This window comes from Phymastichus coffea, unplaced genomic scaffold (genome assembly GCF_024137745.1).
Source record: "Phymastichus coffea isolate CEN01 unplaced genomic scaffold, Cenicafe_Pcof_1.1 PCOF00093, whole genome shotgun sequence".
Lineage (NCBI taxonomy): Eukaryota > Metazoa > Arthropoda > Insecta > Hymenoptera > Eulophidae > Phymastichus > Phymastichus coffea.
Window position 1 is genome coordinate 401,818 of NW_026706904.1, and position 12,879 is coordinate 414,696.

At 56.7% G+C, this 12,879-nt stretch overlaps 1 protein-coding gene across 1 annotated transcript in view; it reads left to right on the top strand.

Moving 5' to 3' along the window:
- Window positions 1-266: 266 nt before the first annotated feature.
- Window positions 267-12,879, top strand: part of LOC131669458 (mucin-2) — a 32,204-nt gene continuing 19,591 nt past the window's right edge. The window contains exon 1 of the mRNA XM_058944333.1: window positions 267-512. The gene's annotated coding sequence lies outside the window, so the exon portion shown is untranslated. The remainder of the gene's footprint in view (window positions 513-12,879) is intronic.

The following is a 12,879-nucleotide window of genomic DNA, read 5'->3' on the forward strand; positions in this document are numbered from 1 at the left end:
CTGCGCATCTTCCCTCCCCGCGTAGACCGGAGACCAGCAGCCAGCGGCGCTCCGGAGCGCGCGCGAGAGCGAGAGAGAGAGAGAGGGGCGAACAGCTCTCTGCCGGCGTAAGGTATTTAAGGTACCGTGGCCCGGCCGCGCACGAGTAGTTCACTCGTAAACGGCGCGCCGGCGTGAGAAAAGCCCCGGCCACAGGCTGAGCTAGGGACACGCGTCGACACACACGCTCACTGCTCACTCTGCGAACTGACACGCACGCGAGCGCGCCTCCCGATCGAACGCCAGTGCGAGCAACCACAAGTGCGCGATACCGAGTCTCTCTTTTTTTACTTTTTCCTCTTCTTTTCTTCGGCGATTACGACTCTCTTGTCGCGCGCGCCAGTGAGCTCTCCCGAAACGTAGAGACGGGCAGACCTCTCGTCTCCGTGGCGGCTTTCGCTCCAGCGCTTTCGAGCCGACGAACGCCAGCGCGCACAGGGACCTTTGACTGCAAGCCGAGCGCACGACATAAGGTAAGTGCCTGCGGATCCGAAACCAAAGTGCAAAACATTCGGCCAAGTGCGAAAACTCAACCTGCGATCGACATGTGCAGTGATGTTGTCACGCCGAAGGATCGCCCCGCGAGTGTATGCGAGTGAGCCGGTCGACGAGTGCATCTTTCTCGCGCAGTCTATCGTATCCATTGCAACAGGCTCACGCGCTTCACCTATGTGACGTCGCCTCCGAAATCGCGCTGCTTGGGCTTATCGCGGCGAGCTTCCATTTTAATCGACGATCGCGATGACAAGATGTGCGCTTGCGAGTCCTTTTCGATTTGATCGGACGTGCCGCTGCAATGACGGAAGGAAAGCGGAAACCCAAGGGCGACAGCAGAAGTCGCGCACGCCGGAATATCCCATAGCCACGGCGCGTCTCTCTTAAAATTCGTATGTCTCGCTGCCGGGCAGGCTCGGGCGTGAATTTCTTCTTTTCATCCTCCCCCTCGCCTCGCTTTGCGATCGCCGCAGCAGCTGGCAAGCAATTGGCAAGCAACTTTGTTTGCGTAAGCCATTACCGCTCGTTTTCGAAGGTCACCAATTCACGTACTCTTAATTAACTTTAACATGTATCTGATAAGGATTGCGAAACAATTTTAACGATGGAGCCTCAGAAGGAAAATTGATGAGAAAACCAATTGATTCGCTTTCAGAGTTGAAATGCAGTCGACTAGCAATAAGCAGTATGAAAAGGTTGCCAATGAGCGCTGGCGTCCTAACAAAAAGAGAGAAAAAAAAAGAAGTAGATCGGCGAAAAGCAACGAGCAACGACAGATGCGACGGACATCGACAGGTCCGAAAGAAAATGTTGGTCAAACGCGATGTGCTCTGTCGTGCTTCATAGCGTATTCAGTCGATCGGATATTCCGTGTGGCTCGCGCTGCGCTGCGCTCTTGTCATTCAGCGCGTGATCGGTAATCGGCGCTATACGCACCCACGAGCGACCGACATAAAGCCCGCGATGGCACTTTGCGCGCGCACGGGGAAATTCCAGAAGTTGGCGCTTCTCTTCGCTCGCGGACTCGTGCCAACTTTAACGGTTCCCTCGTCGCGCGGGGCGAGCCAAATCGGGCACGCACGGAGCGCGCGATTCGTCAAAGAGAGACGGGCGGCGAGCGACGCCGCGAGCGAGCAGCCGAGCGCAAGTGGAATCCCTTCGGAACGAGCGCGTCGCGTAAGCCGATCTTCCGAAGGGGATCGATTTTCAGGCTACGAAGGCGCGCTGCGCGAGAAGGCCAAAGCGTAACGAATCTCGCGCGCGCCAGCCACGAGCTTGTGCGCTCGCTCCGTACCTGCCGCTCTTCTGCAGCGCCAGAGAAAAAACGGCGGAGCGGCGAGCGCCTCGCGCGGCGAGCAACTCGATACGTCGGCCCTTGCGAGAAAGTGCGTTTTCCCCGTCTGTATTATGATGCACGCTGCGCGGCGACAGATCGCTCTCGCGGGGGTTAATGACCCTGGCACCTACGAGCAGAGCGCCATTATCGATCGCACTGGCACGCTGCCCCGCCGGCGGTGCAGTAATTAGCCGTATCGAGCAGTCGATCGCATGCCGGCGGTTCGACGATAACATTTCGGACGAAATCAATGGAGCGTCGCGCGTCTTGTCGCGGCAACCAAGTCAAACATCCGAGTGCGCACGAGAGCAGCTCGGCTCGCCCGGTCGAGGACAAAGGGAGCGAGGTTGGAGAAAAAAAACCGAAACGAGATCAGTAACACCGAAGCAGCAGAAGAAGAGACATCTTTGGACGGTCTATAGCGGTGGAGAAAAATCGACGGAAGCGATCGAGGCCGTATAGTTTTCTCACTCGCTCGTCGGAAGTAGCCGTCGTTTCGGATAGAATTCGGAGCGAAGTTCGCTAACGGTTGTCTCTCTCTCTCTCTCTCTCTCTCGCTAACCAATTTTACTTTTTTTTCGTTTCTCTCTTTTTCTGCCTCCTTCCCCCCTCGCATGCACGCGTCGGCTCTTCGTTCCGCCTTTTTTTCGACTTTCACGTTAGAGTCGCGCGCTAACGGTGAAAAGCATTTTTTTCCTCTCTTGGCCAAGAGGAGAGTGCACAAGCGCGTGGGCTCTTTTCGTTTCGAGGATATAAGGTTTCGGAGAGGAATCTCTCTCTCTCTCTCTCTCTCTCTCTCTCTCTCTTTCTCTCTAGAAAGAGATCTACGCGGCCGATGCTTCGGCGAGTGCGCACCGCGCTGCGCTGCAGTGGTGATTTATGCCCCGGCCGTTTCGACGCTCTCGCGCGCGGATATTTTTATGGCGCGCGATATAGGCGTGGAACATTGAAAAAGCACTCGATTCAATTAATTCGCTCTAGAAAACTGGCAGCTTTGAGAACTGCTGCAAAAATAAAAGAGAGAGAGAGAGAGAAAAAAAGAACTGTTCGCGCGAGCACGAAGCCGCCCGCCGCGCCGCAGATACGTGCATCCATATGAAGCTTGCTCGTGCTTGGCATCGAGTCTCTGACCGGCCGTCCGGGCTAGGTAATTGGCCTCGTTTTGGCTAACGACAGTGGCGGCACGCGCTCCAATTTCATTTTCAACGAAGAGAAAGGAAAGAAAGAGAAAGAAAAAAAAGCATAAGCCCTCGTCGAAAATCGGTCGTTAAGGGCTCGGACACTTGGTGCATGAGATTGTGCCAAAGGGAGAAAAGAAAAATGGCAAAACTCGGCCGCGGCAAACTTCGTTCCGAGTTGATTCCCCTCGAGAGGCAATTGCAAACGCGACGCGCAGAGATCCGAAACGAGTATGAATTTCGGTCAGTGTGTGAGGCGTGCAGATCGGCGAGGTGCGATTATGTAAAACTCATGCTCGCGCGCGCTTTACGGTCATTGATTTAAAAGAGAGAGAGAGACACGGGACAGCTTAAGCATGAATACTTAATAAGTCTAAAGGATTTATGTACACAAAACGCGAATGAATCCGTATATCCCGACCCGAAGTCCATTGACCCGCTTCTCAAAACAGGATTCGCATTGCGGGACGACAAAAATCCTTTTATTTTTTCTCGCTCACTCTCGCGCGCCGGTCGCCTATCAACCAAAGCCGATTGGACGAATTTCCGCTCTTGCACGTTCCGCTCCACTTCGCCTGACGCGTGATGTGTGCCGAACGACCGTCGCGTTAAGCATCTCTCGAACGATTCGTCAACTTTGCTCGATAGGCCTGCGAACGACGCTTGTCTACATGCTAATTATTTCGCGTGTGTCCGAGCGGTCGAGGTGAAGGATCGGCGAGGAATCCTTGGCCGAGAGAGCGAGAGAGAGAGAGAAAAGAAAGTCTCGGACGAGCGGATCAATCACCTCGCAAGACAAATCGACGAGGCTGGTACATACGGATAGCGTTACGCGTCGTAAGCGAGGCCGACGAAGCACGCGATCGGAACGAGTCAATTTTTGCTCGGGCAAATTACTCGGCCAAACTCGGCTTATCTCAATTTCTGCGCACGCATAAATTCCGCTGCCCCGATGGGCGAACGGTACGCGTCCGAGCGACGCGCGCTTCTCCATACGCTGGGCAGCCTCCCGCGAGAGCTCGCGCATCTCCGATGACGTTGAACCGCGGCGGCGCGACGAAAGCCACGCGCGCGGCCAAAGTGTTTCGAATCGAGGGCTTTTTCATTTGTTTTTGCCGATCGATCGAGGCCGCCGCCAGCGCCGGCCCGAGCGACTTAATTGTTATAGCTGCGTTGCCGCTCGAGTGCGCGCCCGAGCGAGCGCCGCCAGCGAACCCGCGACCTACGCGCTCGATTTTACAACGCTGCAGGCCGGTAATTTGATTTTACGCCGCGATCTCGCGTCGATAATGAGGATGCGCCGTTAAAGGTTGCCCCCGGAGAACAAAAAGAGCCGCAACGGCAGCCGCGGGAACGCGCCATTAGGTGATTAGCCACGTCGGCTATCTTATCGGCTTGTAAGCGGCTTTACGTAAGAGAGCCTTTTTCGCGAGGCCGCTCCGCGCTCGCGTCCGTCGCTGCTGGTCGGCCACAGCTTTTTACTGCCCGGTAGGCTGGCGGTCTGTCCGCGATGGGCAAGGGCATTCGATCCGTGGTTCGTTCCCGAACGACGCCGTGCACGGGCTGCGACTGCTACTTTCGTTTCGCTGTCCGCTGCGGATCATACTTGGCGCGATTCTCGAACGGAAGCCTCCGATTACCTTGGCGCGCGTGCAGATTTCATCAAACAGCGCACGCGAGCAAATGTGACAAGTCACGTAAGCGCGATCGAGGATGGCTAATTCGTACGGCGAAGAGAAAAAGAGCGTCCCGAGCGAATCCCACGGGAATCCCACGGGCGGGGGAAAAATCCATAAACGCACTCGCGCAACCGTACGACACCAGCGGAATTCGAGGTTTCGGTGTCTCGAAGGTGAAACGGAAAATGCAGCGGGGGGCTCTTTTTTCGCAAAAGTGTATCAGCCGGCTAGTCGCACGCCCGGCACACGACCCAGAAACAAAAAGAAGCGAAGTATGTAACTGACCGTGATGTCGTAAAAATGCGTTTTCTGTCCGTCAGCGCCGCACGCTTCACACTTCGTTGCTGCTCGCGGACGACGTATATCCTTCGTCGCTTCCTACTGCTAATAGTCCCGTATGATTCTTTTTTCTGGACAGAAAAAGAAACAAAAAAAAAAGGAAAAAATCACGCACTCGGGCGCAATTCTCGTCGCGTGTATTGTATTAGTCATTCCGAAAATCGCGGCTAGACATTGTTTCACGAGTTCTCACGGGGACCTGTTCTGCCGCTACAGAAGCAGGTGACATAAATGAATAAATTACACGGGATTCCGTACGAGGCACATGGCGTAGCCTCTCGGCATGAAAAATGCCGAGGAGCCGAAGCCGAGGCGTTCAGTGACGCAAGATAGGCCGCCGTCGAGCGGCCAGGCGTAAGAGTTACGTCGATGAAATATTGGACGACGTGCCATCGCCGGCGATCGGCAACGGCAGCGGGTCCGTACTATAGGCGAGCAAGGAGGCCACGGTGGCCTCCGCGAACGGCGCGCGTAGGCAGCGGCGCGGCATCGTATCGCGCGGCGGCGTGTGGCGCGAGAGGTCATGGAAATTAAGCTTGGCCTGCGCGCGCGCCGCCTCGCGTTCGCACGTTGAGACAATAGAGAGCGCGAAAAGTACAGTTGGCCTCAGCGGCGTGCTTTATTGGCGCGCGCACGCCTCGTCCGGCCTCTTTCGGAAGCGCCGAGCTTTCGCGAGATGCGCGCGGCGTCGAGCCGGAAGGACGAATAAGCGCGCGCAGCCTGATTGAAGCGTTCCTGCAGCTAGGGGCTACGTGCAGGCATGTATGTGTGGCAGTATCCGCGCGCGAATCTCCATTAAGCATGCCGCAGTAAGAAACATTCTCGCGGGAGAGAGAGAGAGAGAGAGAGAGAGCGAGCGGCTTGTCTTAACGGTAAAGTTTTCGATCGCGAGTGGATCGCGCGGGGCCAAGACTCTCTCTCCCGCGGGACAGTTAATTATGTTACACGCTCGATAATTAGCTTCCCGCATTGCCAATGTCCATCTCCCCCCCCCCCTCTCATTCTGCTGGCTTCTCCTCCTCCGTCGCTTTACCCCCTTTTCGTGCGCGGGCTCCTTGTTTTTCCTGTCTCTCTCTCTCGCTCTGGACGCTGCACGATTCCACTCCCTATGTATTCGCGTGCATGGGAAATTCTCTTCTCTTTCTCTTCTGCGGTTATTTTCGACAATTGCCGCAAGTCGTCGACGCTGCTATTGATCGCCCTGTGTCGCCTAAAATAATTCAGTTGCTTTGACTTTCTTTTCGGGTCAAAACTGTACGACACACAAAGACAGCTGGATCGATTTTGCTAAATTAAGCTTGTTCGAGTACAGTCGGCATTGGACTGTATATCAGCAGAGTCCTCAAAACTAAGAATGCTCCCGATGGCACGTCAGGCTCATTTGCATGCATAATCCAGCGATAGCGCGCGCGATAAATTTCTCGCCTCGATATCAAATGAAGCTGCTTCATTGGCGATTGACGGTAGCGCGTCGGAGAGTCAGCGGCTGGACCCGTGAGATGTCAACGACTCTCGGCGCTACTCGAACAGCTGGACTTTCGTGGGCGCGGGTGACGTAATTGTGCGTCGGCGCGTGCCTTTCGTCCGGCAAGCTGGCTTCTCGCGGCTTGGGAGCGACGGGAACGAGGGGTCGGGAAGCACCGAGCGGAAGCGCCGGCGAAGTGTTTATTACGCGGGCGCGCGCACAATGCATCAGCTTTTTTCCGAGGCGCGCACTGCCGCCCTTAATTAATTAATTCCAGCGCCGTAAACCATTCGCCGCACGCTGGTTCGCGCGCGCGCGCGCGTTTTTCTTAATCCCGCGGCATCGAGGAACAATCGTCCGCGAAGGATGCGCTTAAAAACAAGCGAACCGCGGCAAGAATCCTACAAATCGAAGGAGAACGAACGGAGGGAGGAGAGGGCGTCGAATGAGAATCCGCATGGTCATCGTCCGTCCGTGTCCCTCCGCCTGCAAGGCTGCCGTCGCGAGGTGTTTTTCCTCCGCGCCCGTGCAGACGTACGTGTCGAGTAATCAGCTCGGGCACGCGAGAGAGAGAGAGAGAGAGAGAGAGAGAGAGAGATAGAGGCTCGCTTTGGGTGGCGGAGCATCCGGTTCGGCGGAAGGCATACGCTTCGAGGGAGAGAGAGCGAGCGTGACGGTCGACCTGCGAGATGCTTGTGTTTGACGCGCGCGCGCGCTAGAGCGACATTAGACCTTCGCGTAATAAGGGATGGCTCTCCTCCTCTCCGCTTGTGCAGACTTCCTGTGTGGCTCTTGCACGACTTTGTGCCCGAGCTCGCGCTGCTGCTTTCGCCCGAGCCGGAGCGCCGTCGTGCTCGTCATCGCGCGCTGGCTTCTCGCTGCTCGGCCGCTGCGCCGAGATCGTGCCGCGAGCGTCGGCGCGCGGCGACTCCTCGTGCGCAATTTGCCCGCCGCGAGATCGTCCGCGCTGCGGCTGGCGCACCGGCCGATCATCCGTACGCGAGAACGAGATTCGCGTCGCGCGTCCTTCGCTCAATTAGTATCGCGGAGGCGCCGTTTTTCGCCGCGAAGAAGAAGCGCGAGGAGCTGCCAGTGAGACGTAAGGCGTCAGCTTGGCTACCGCGGCGCCGCGATATCGTTATCTCGATGATACGCAACGGCCTTGGCCGCTGCAATCTAAATTGCATATATTTTGCAGTCGGAGACTGGGATTCACGTTACTCGATCTTGGGCAACGTCGTGAACAATCGGAAGGCACGCGTGCTTTCGACCACGATCGCAGTCGTTACGATGTAGCCAGACTGTTCCTGCCTCCGTTTCTCCCAGATCGATATCGGCGCGAAAAAGCAAGAAACACCGACATCCATTACGCCGGAGTCAATGAGGCTGCGCAGGCAAGGGAAAATGAGCGCACCCTCGCGCTAATTACCCGGAGCCCGCATCGGGAAATTAATGCAGGCTCGCGCGCGCGCGCTCCAACACTTCGGTAGAGCTGGAAGAGTGGAGAGAATTCCTCTGGCGCGCGATTTCCCATAGCCGATGCGCATGAAAATCCCCCGATTAACGGTACAGGCTGCACACATGCAGCCACTCGTCTCGCGTCGTTTGCCTTTTAAACGTACAATTTTTGCGCGCGCCGCGTCCGTTTTGGCGCGCGGCAAATTGCCGCCGATCGGGGGATGTAGGGTGAGAACGGAGCTGCCGCGGCACCGCCGTGTCGTCGCTGATTAGAGGCCGCGCCGGATTCGAAGCCCGTGCCTCGGCCGCCGCGATAAAGCGCTGATTTATCGTCCAAATGGATTCTCGGTGGCGCGGGAACGAGAGAGAACGAAAGAACACAACCAGGAAGACGAGGTGTCGCCGGCCGCGTGCCCTTGGCCGTGTGGCGCGCGCGGCGCCGCGGGCCGCGACCCGTTGCGTGACGCGCGCGGCTCTTCGGCCCTCGCGCGCCTGGGAAAGAGATCACGCGGCCGGCGCGGCGTCGCGGCAGCTGTTAGGCGCGCCCCGGGGGCACCATCGGACATTCGCGACGTCGCGCGTCCGCCGCCGCGCCAATCGACTTCCAGGCGCGACGAGCCTCGCTCGATCGGTTCCCGACGCGATTAGCGCTTCTTCCCCGGATCGACGCAACGTCTCCGCGGCAGGGACTGCACCTACCGCGAGCAAACACGGAATAGCTGCTCGCGCGAGCCTGTTTGCGCTGCGCGCGTTGCAGAGCTGTCTCTCTCTCTCCGGCTGCGCTGCCGAAGTGTCAAAGCGCGAGCTCTCTCCCACGCGAATGTGTGCTCATTATCGTCGCGTATATATAGCCATTATCACTGCAATTTCGCGCGAGAGAGACTCAATATTTGCAGCCGACGTTAGAGGCTGTCACAGTGCAGCGCTACTCGCACTCGTCTTCTTCTTTTTCCTTTTTGCGAGCAACAGGTTATGTGCCTTCGCGCGCTTGATAATTAATCAACCAGCGCGCTGTCTGGACTTGAATTGTCCGTATAACGGCGGGCGCGTTTGCGTTAAATATATCTGGAAAAATGAAGGGCGAATCGATCGAAGAGAAGGAAGAAAGAAAAAAAAAACAAACAAACCAATAAGAGGAGCGACGATCTCTTGACCCGCCCGGAGCCATGCTTTATCTACATCTGCCGTGAGCGAAGAAGGCTATACTCTTCTTTTCTGCCCTATCTTCCACTCTGTCGGTAATATAAACGTCAATTGGGCAGGTGCGTGATTATCTCGTTGATATGTAGGAGGGGAAGATCCAGCGAAGATTTATTCCAGGCAATAAGCCTATCTTGCCCTCGAGTATGATAAATGTATATCAACGATCCGAGATAAATATTCAATGGATGTGTATATCAAGACCGCTTTCGCTTTCGTTTGTGTAATACCCTCTCAACGCGGCAATTAATTCGAGCTTGATTTATCGCTTTATGTATGATTTATAGCTAAAGTCTACCGACGGCTGACTGGTCTTTTTTTTTTTGGGAGGGGTGGAAGAAAGACAGAGAAACGCGACAATGCCACTCCGCCGGCTCTCTCGGCAAACACGACGCGTGCGTGCGCGCGCGAGCGCCGGGCCCGAATTTCAGCCGTGGAATGCGCGCGAGGAAGAGATAAAAGGCGCAAGAGCGCGGAACGCCCATTCCAGTAGAGACGCCGTGCAACCCGGTGCACCGGCTGCGGCAAGTGGCAAAATCGGCCGTCGCGCCTTGGATTACTTTTCCGCGTGGGCAGCGCTGCCGGCGCGCATCGCTCTCGCGCGCACGAAATAACGTTACCTCCATTTTCACTTGGCCCCGGCACCGCGGATGCGTTTTCCTCGTTTCGAGGACGTGGGAGGGAGAGATAAAAGTCCCTTTCCTCCGAGCCGGGAGCGAGCGGTACGGTTACACGCGTTTCGCTCGACGCCTCGTTACCATGATAAAACGAATTGTGCCCTCGTGAATACGTAACTAATCGAGACTCGTTTTTCTTGCCGTTGCAGGTGAGCGTTCCTTGTCAAAAAGTGTAACGACCTACATCGCCGTGCGCACGAGCACGCCGCTCACGTAAGTTTATTTAGAATCTATAAAATGCGCGCGTTTCGAGGAAAGGCTACAACCGACCCGAGTCGAGTATTGGCCTGCGCACGTTTCCGCGAATGCGCGTGCTCGCGCAAACTGCGCTATTGCGAACGGCGTGGAACAAACGCGCGCGCGCGCGCGCGCGCGCACATGCGAGGGGAGGAAGAAGAAAAAGATGAGGCGAGAAAAAGGGCGCGTTATCTCGCGCGCGCGTCCCGGAGAGCAGGTGCTCCGCGGCGGATAAGCGCCACGCGGCCCTCCGAAGGACGAGTCGCGCACCTTGCCGCGCCTCTGTTCCTCGGATTCGGCGTGAGGCCGCGCCGGCGATCGGCTTATTTATGCACTGGCTGGCTCGCGACGCGCGCGCTTATTTATCGCGCGGCCGCGCACGCGAGATTGCTGAGTTTACGACGCCGCTGCTCGCGGCGTACTATATGCAATCGTAAAAAGCGCTAATCGCGCTGTTAATAACCCTTCCCATCGAGTGATTAATTGGCTGCGCGAGCACGCCGCGGAGGTACGTCGTATTTCTCACTCGGCCGATGAAAAGCTTGGACTGCGAATATTTATGGACTGCCGTTTGTCATTTGCATTTTCATTGAACGATTATCGACTGGCGTTTTAGTTTTTCTTCTCAAGACAACTAAAGATCAGTGACGCTGGCGCGTATTGCTGCCGGCGGCATTGCTGCTAAATGAGAGTTGTCGTCATTTGAATTCTATTAAGCGTCAGAAGCTTATATGCACGTGTATTCGACTAACTGCGGCTGTATCGTGCCATAAATCAAACGTCAACATTTGGAATAAAGCGAAGTTGCAAACAGTACTGATACTATTAAGAAATTATCAAGTTTTCGGTTCTATTGCAAGCAAGTATGAACAATGCATCGGGCGAAAATCAAACAGGGTCATAGAACGAATTGCCGAGAAGCAGAAGAACAAAAGCGCGCTTTAGAGGCATTGAAGTCGGCAACAAAGCGGCTTCAAACAAAAGGAAGTAAAGTATCGCGGGGCACTGTACGATAGAGAGAAAGAAGGAGAGAGAGAGAGATAGAGAGAGAGAGAGAGAGAGAGACACACACACAGAGGGCGAAGGCCGCGCGCTCGAGTCGCTCTAGGATAATGAAGTAGAGTTGCATCGTCTTCTGGTCTAATACTCCTAATTGGCACTTCCGCGATGCTCGTCTCTCTCTCTCTCTCTCTCTCTCTCCCAAGAGAGCAAATAACGATTCGAGCAGCGTGTGCGATACTAATGAGACACGCGGGAGCATGCGGTGTGTTTTCGTCGCACGTATCCTATCTGGAAGTGGCCATATCGCCGTCGGCTCGAAAAACAGCCACTAGCTTCTTGTCCTTTCCTCGATGCGAATTCAATCGATTGGTCGTCTGCTATCCGCGACACGCACGCGCTACATCAGCCCCGTGGCGTATACGGGGCCAGCGTCTCGCACACGCGCGCGCACGCACACAGCGCTACGACGCTCGCGAGATGCTTATCCGAGATAAATGCAGCGCCGGCTTGTTTCTCGCGCAACAGCAGCGCCGATCAGCGGTTCATTATTGATCGGTCGCCGGCTGTCGCCGCCGAAACGGATACGTAACGCATACTGCACCTCCCGGCATACGAGCGAAACCGTCGAGCGCGCGCAACCCGTTACGCTTTAATTGAGCGATCAGAGCCCGGACTGCTTGCTTTACGCGCTAGTTGCCAGGGCGCCGGCGTTGATACGTGGATTGGCCTTGGCATATGCAAGCGCGCCGATTCCTCGCAGGTGACCGCGGTGCAACGAACGCCTAGTAGCGCCGCGATTTCCGCGGCGTGCATCGCCGTTTGCGCCCTCGTGCCCGTGGTGCCCCGCGAGAACGACGAGCTCGAGGCTGCGCCGCTTGCCAGAACGAAATGCGGGTGCGCGGGCACGCTCCCGGCACTCGCGGCACGGGTGCTAATTGACGTAATTATCGTGCAACGCCGGCAGCCGTGGGATCGCGCGGGCTAATGATTTTCGCGCGCGCACAACTCGACGACCCAAGTCTTGCGCATGCTCGCGCGCGGAAACTAATGGCGCGTACGTGTTAGCCGGTACCCCCCCCCCCCCCCCCCCTCCCGCCGCCCAGCGCTCCTAGCCGCGCATCGGCAATCGACGTAATGAGAGTTTCGGAAAGGCGCCGCGCATTCAATCAAAACGGAAAGGACGGCGCGAGGCCGCGGGCATCAATTTTCCCACGAGACGCCACGGCGCGCCGCACCAAGGGGAATATGCAAAGGCCGCATAACGAGCCCGCTCTCCGTTAGATGTCAATTATCTTCCGCTCGATCGCGCGCGCACGGCGGAGGGCTTGCGTCCGCAGGCCGCTGCCGCTCGCACGTCGGATTTTCGGCCGCTACCGGCCGAGTTGGCAAGGTCGCGGCGAGGATGAGCGAATGGCGTTCCGCGTTCCAGCGACGACGGCGCGACGACGGGATCGAGCCTTATTCGTGCCGTTGCCCGGCACGCGTCCCGTTTGTCGCGCTCGTCCGGCCGCCCCTATCGACGACGACGACGACGACGACGTCGGCTCGCGCGCCGATCTTTCGATTGTTCATTGTGGCGCGACGCGCGAGTCAAGCGAGTCGCCGAGTGAAAAAAAAGCGAGAATCGGCGTAACGTATCGCGCTCCGCGATCCAAGTCACGTTGCACCGTAAAGCACCATCAAGCCGAAGCTGGATATCGCATGCGCGAACGTACGGAGGGACAACGGTACACGGGAGGGCTATATAATTCGTTTTTAATAAAGCTCCACCGGA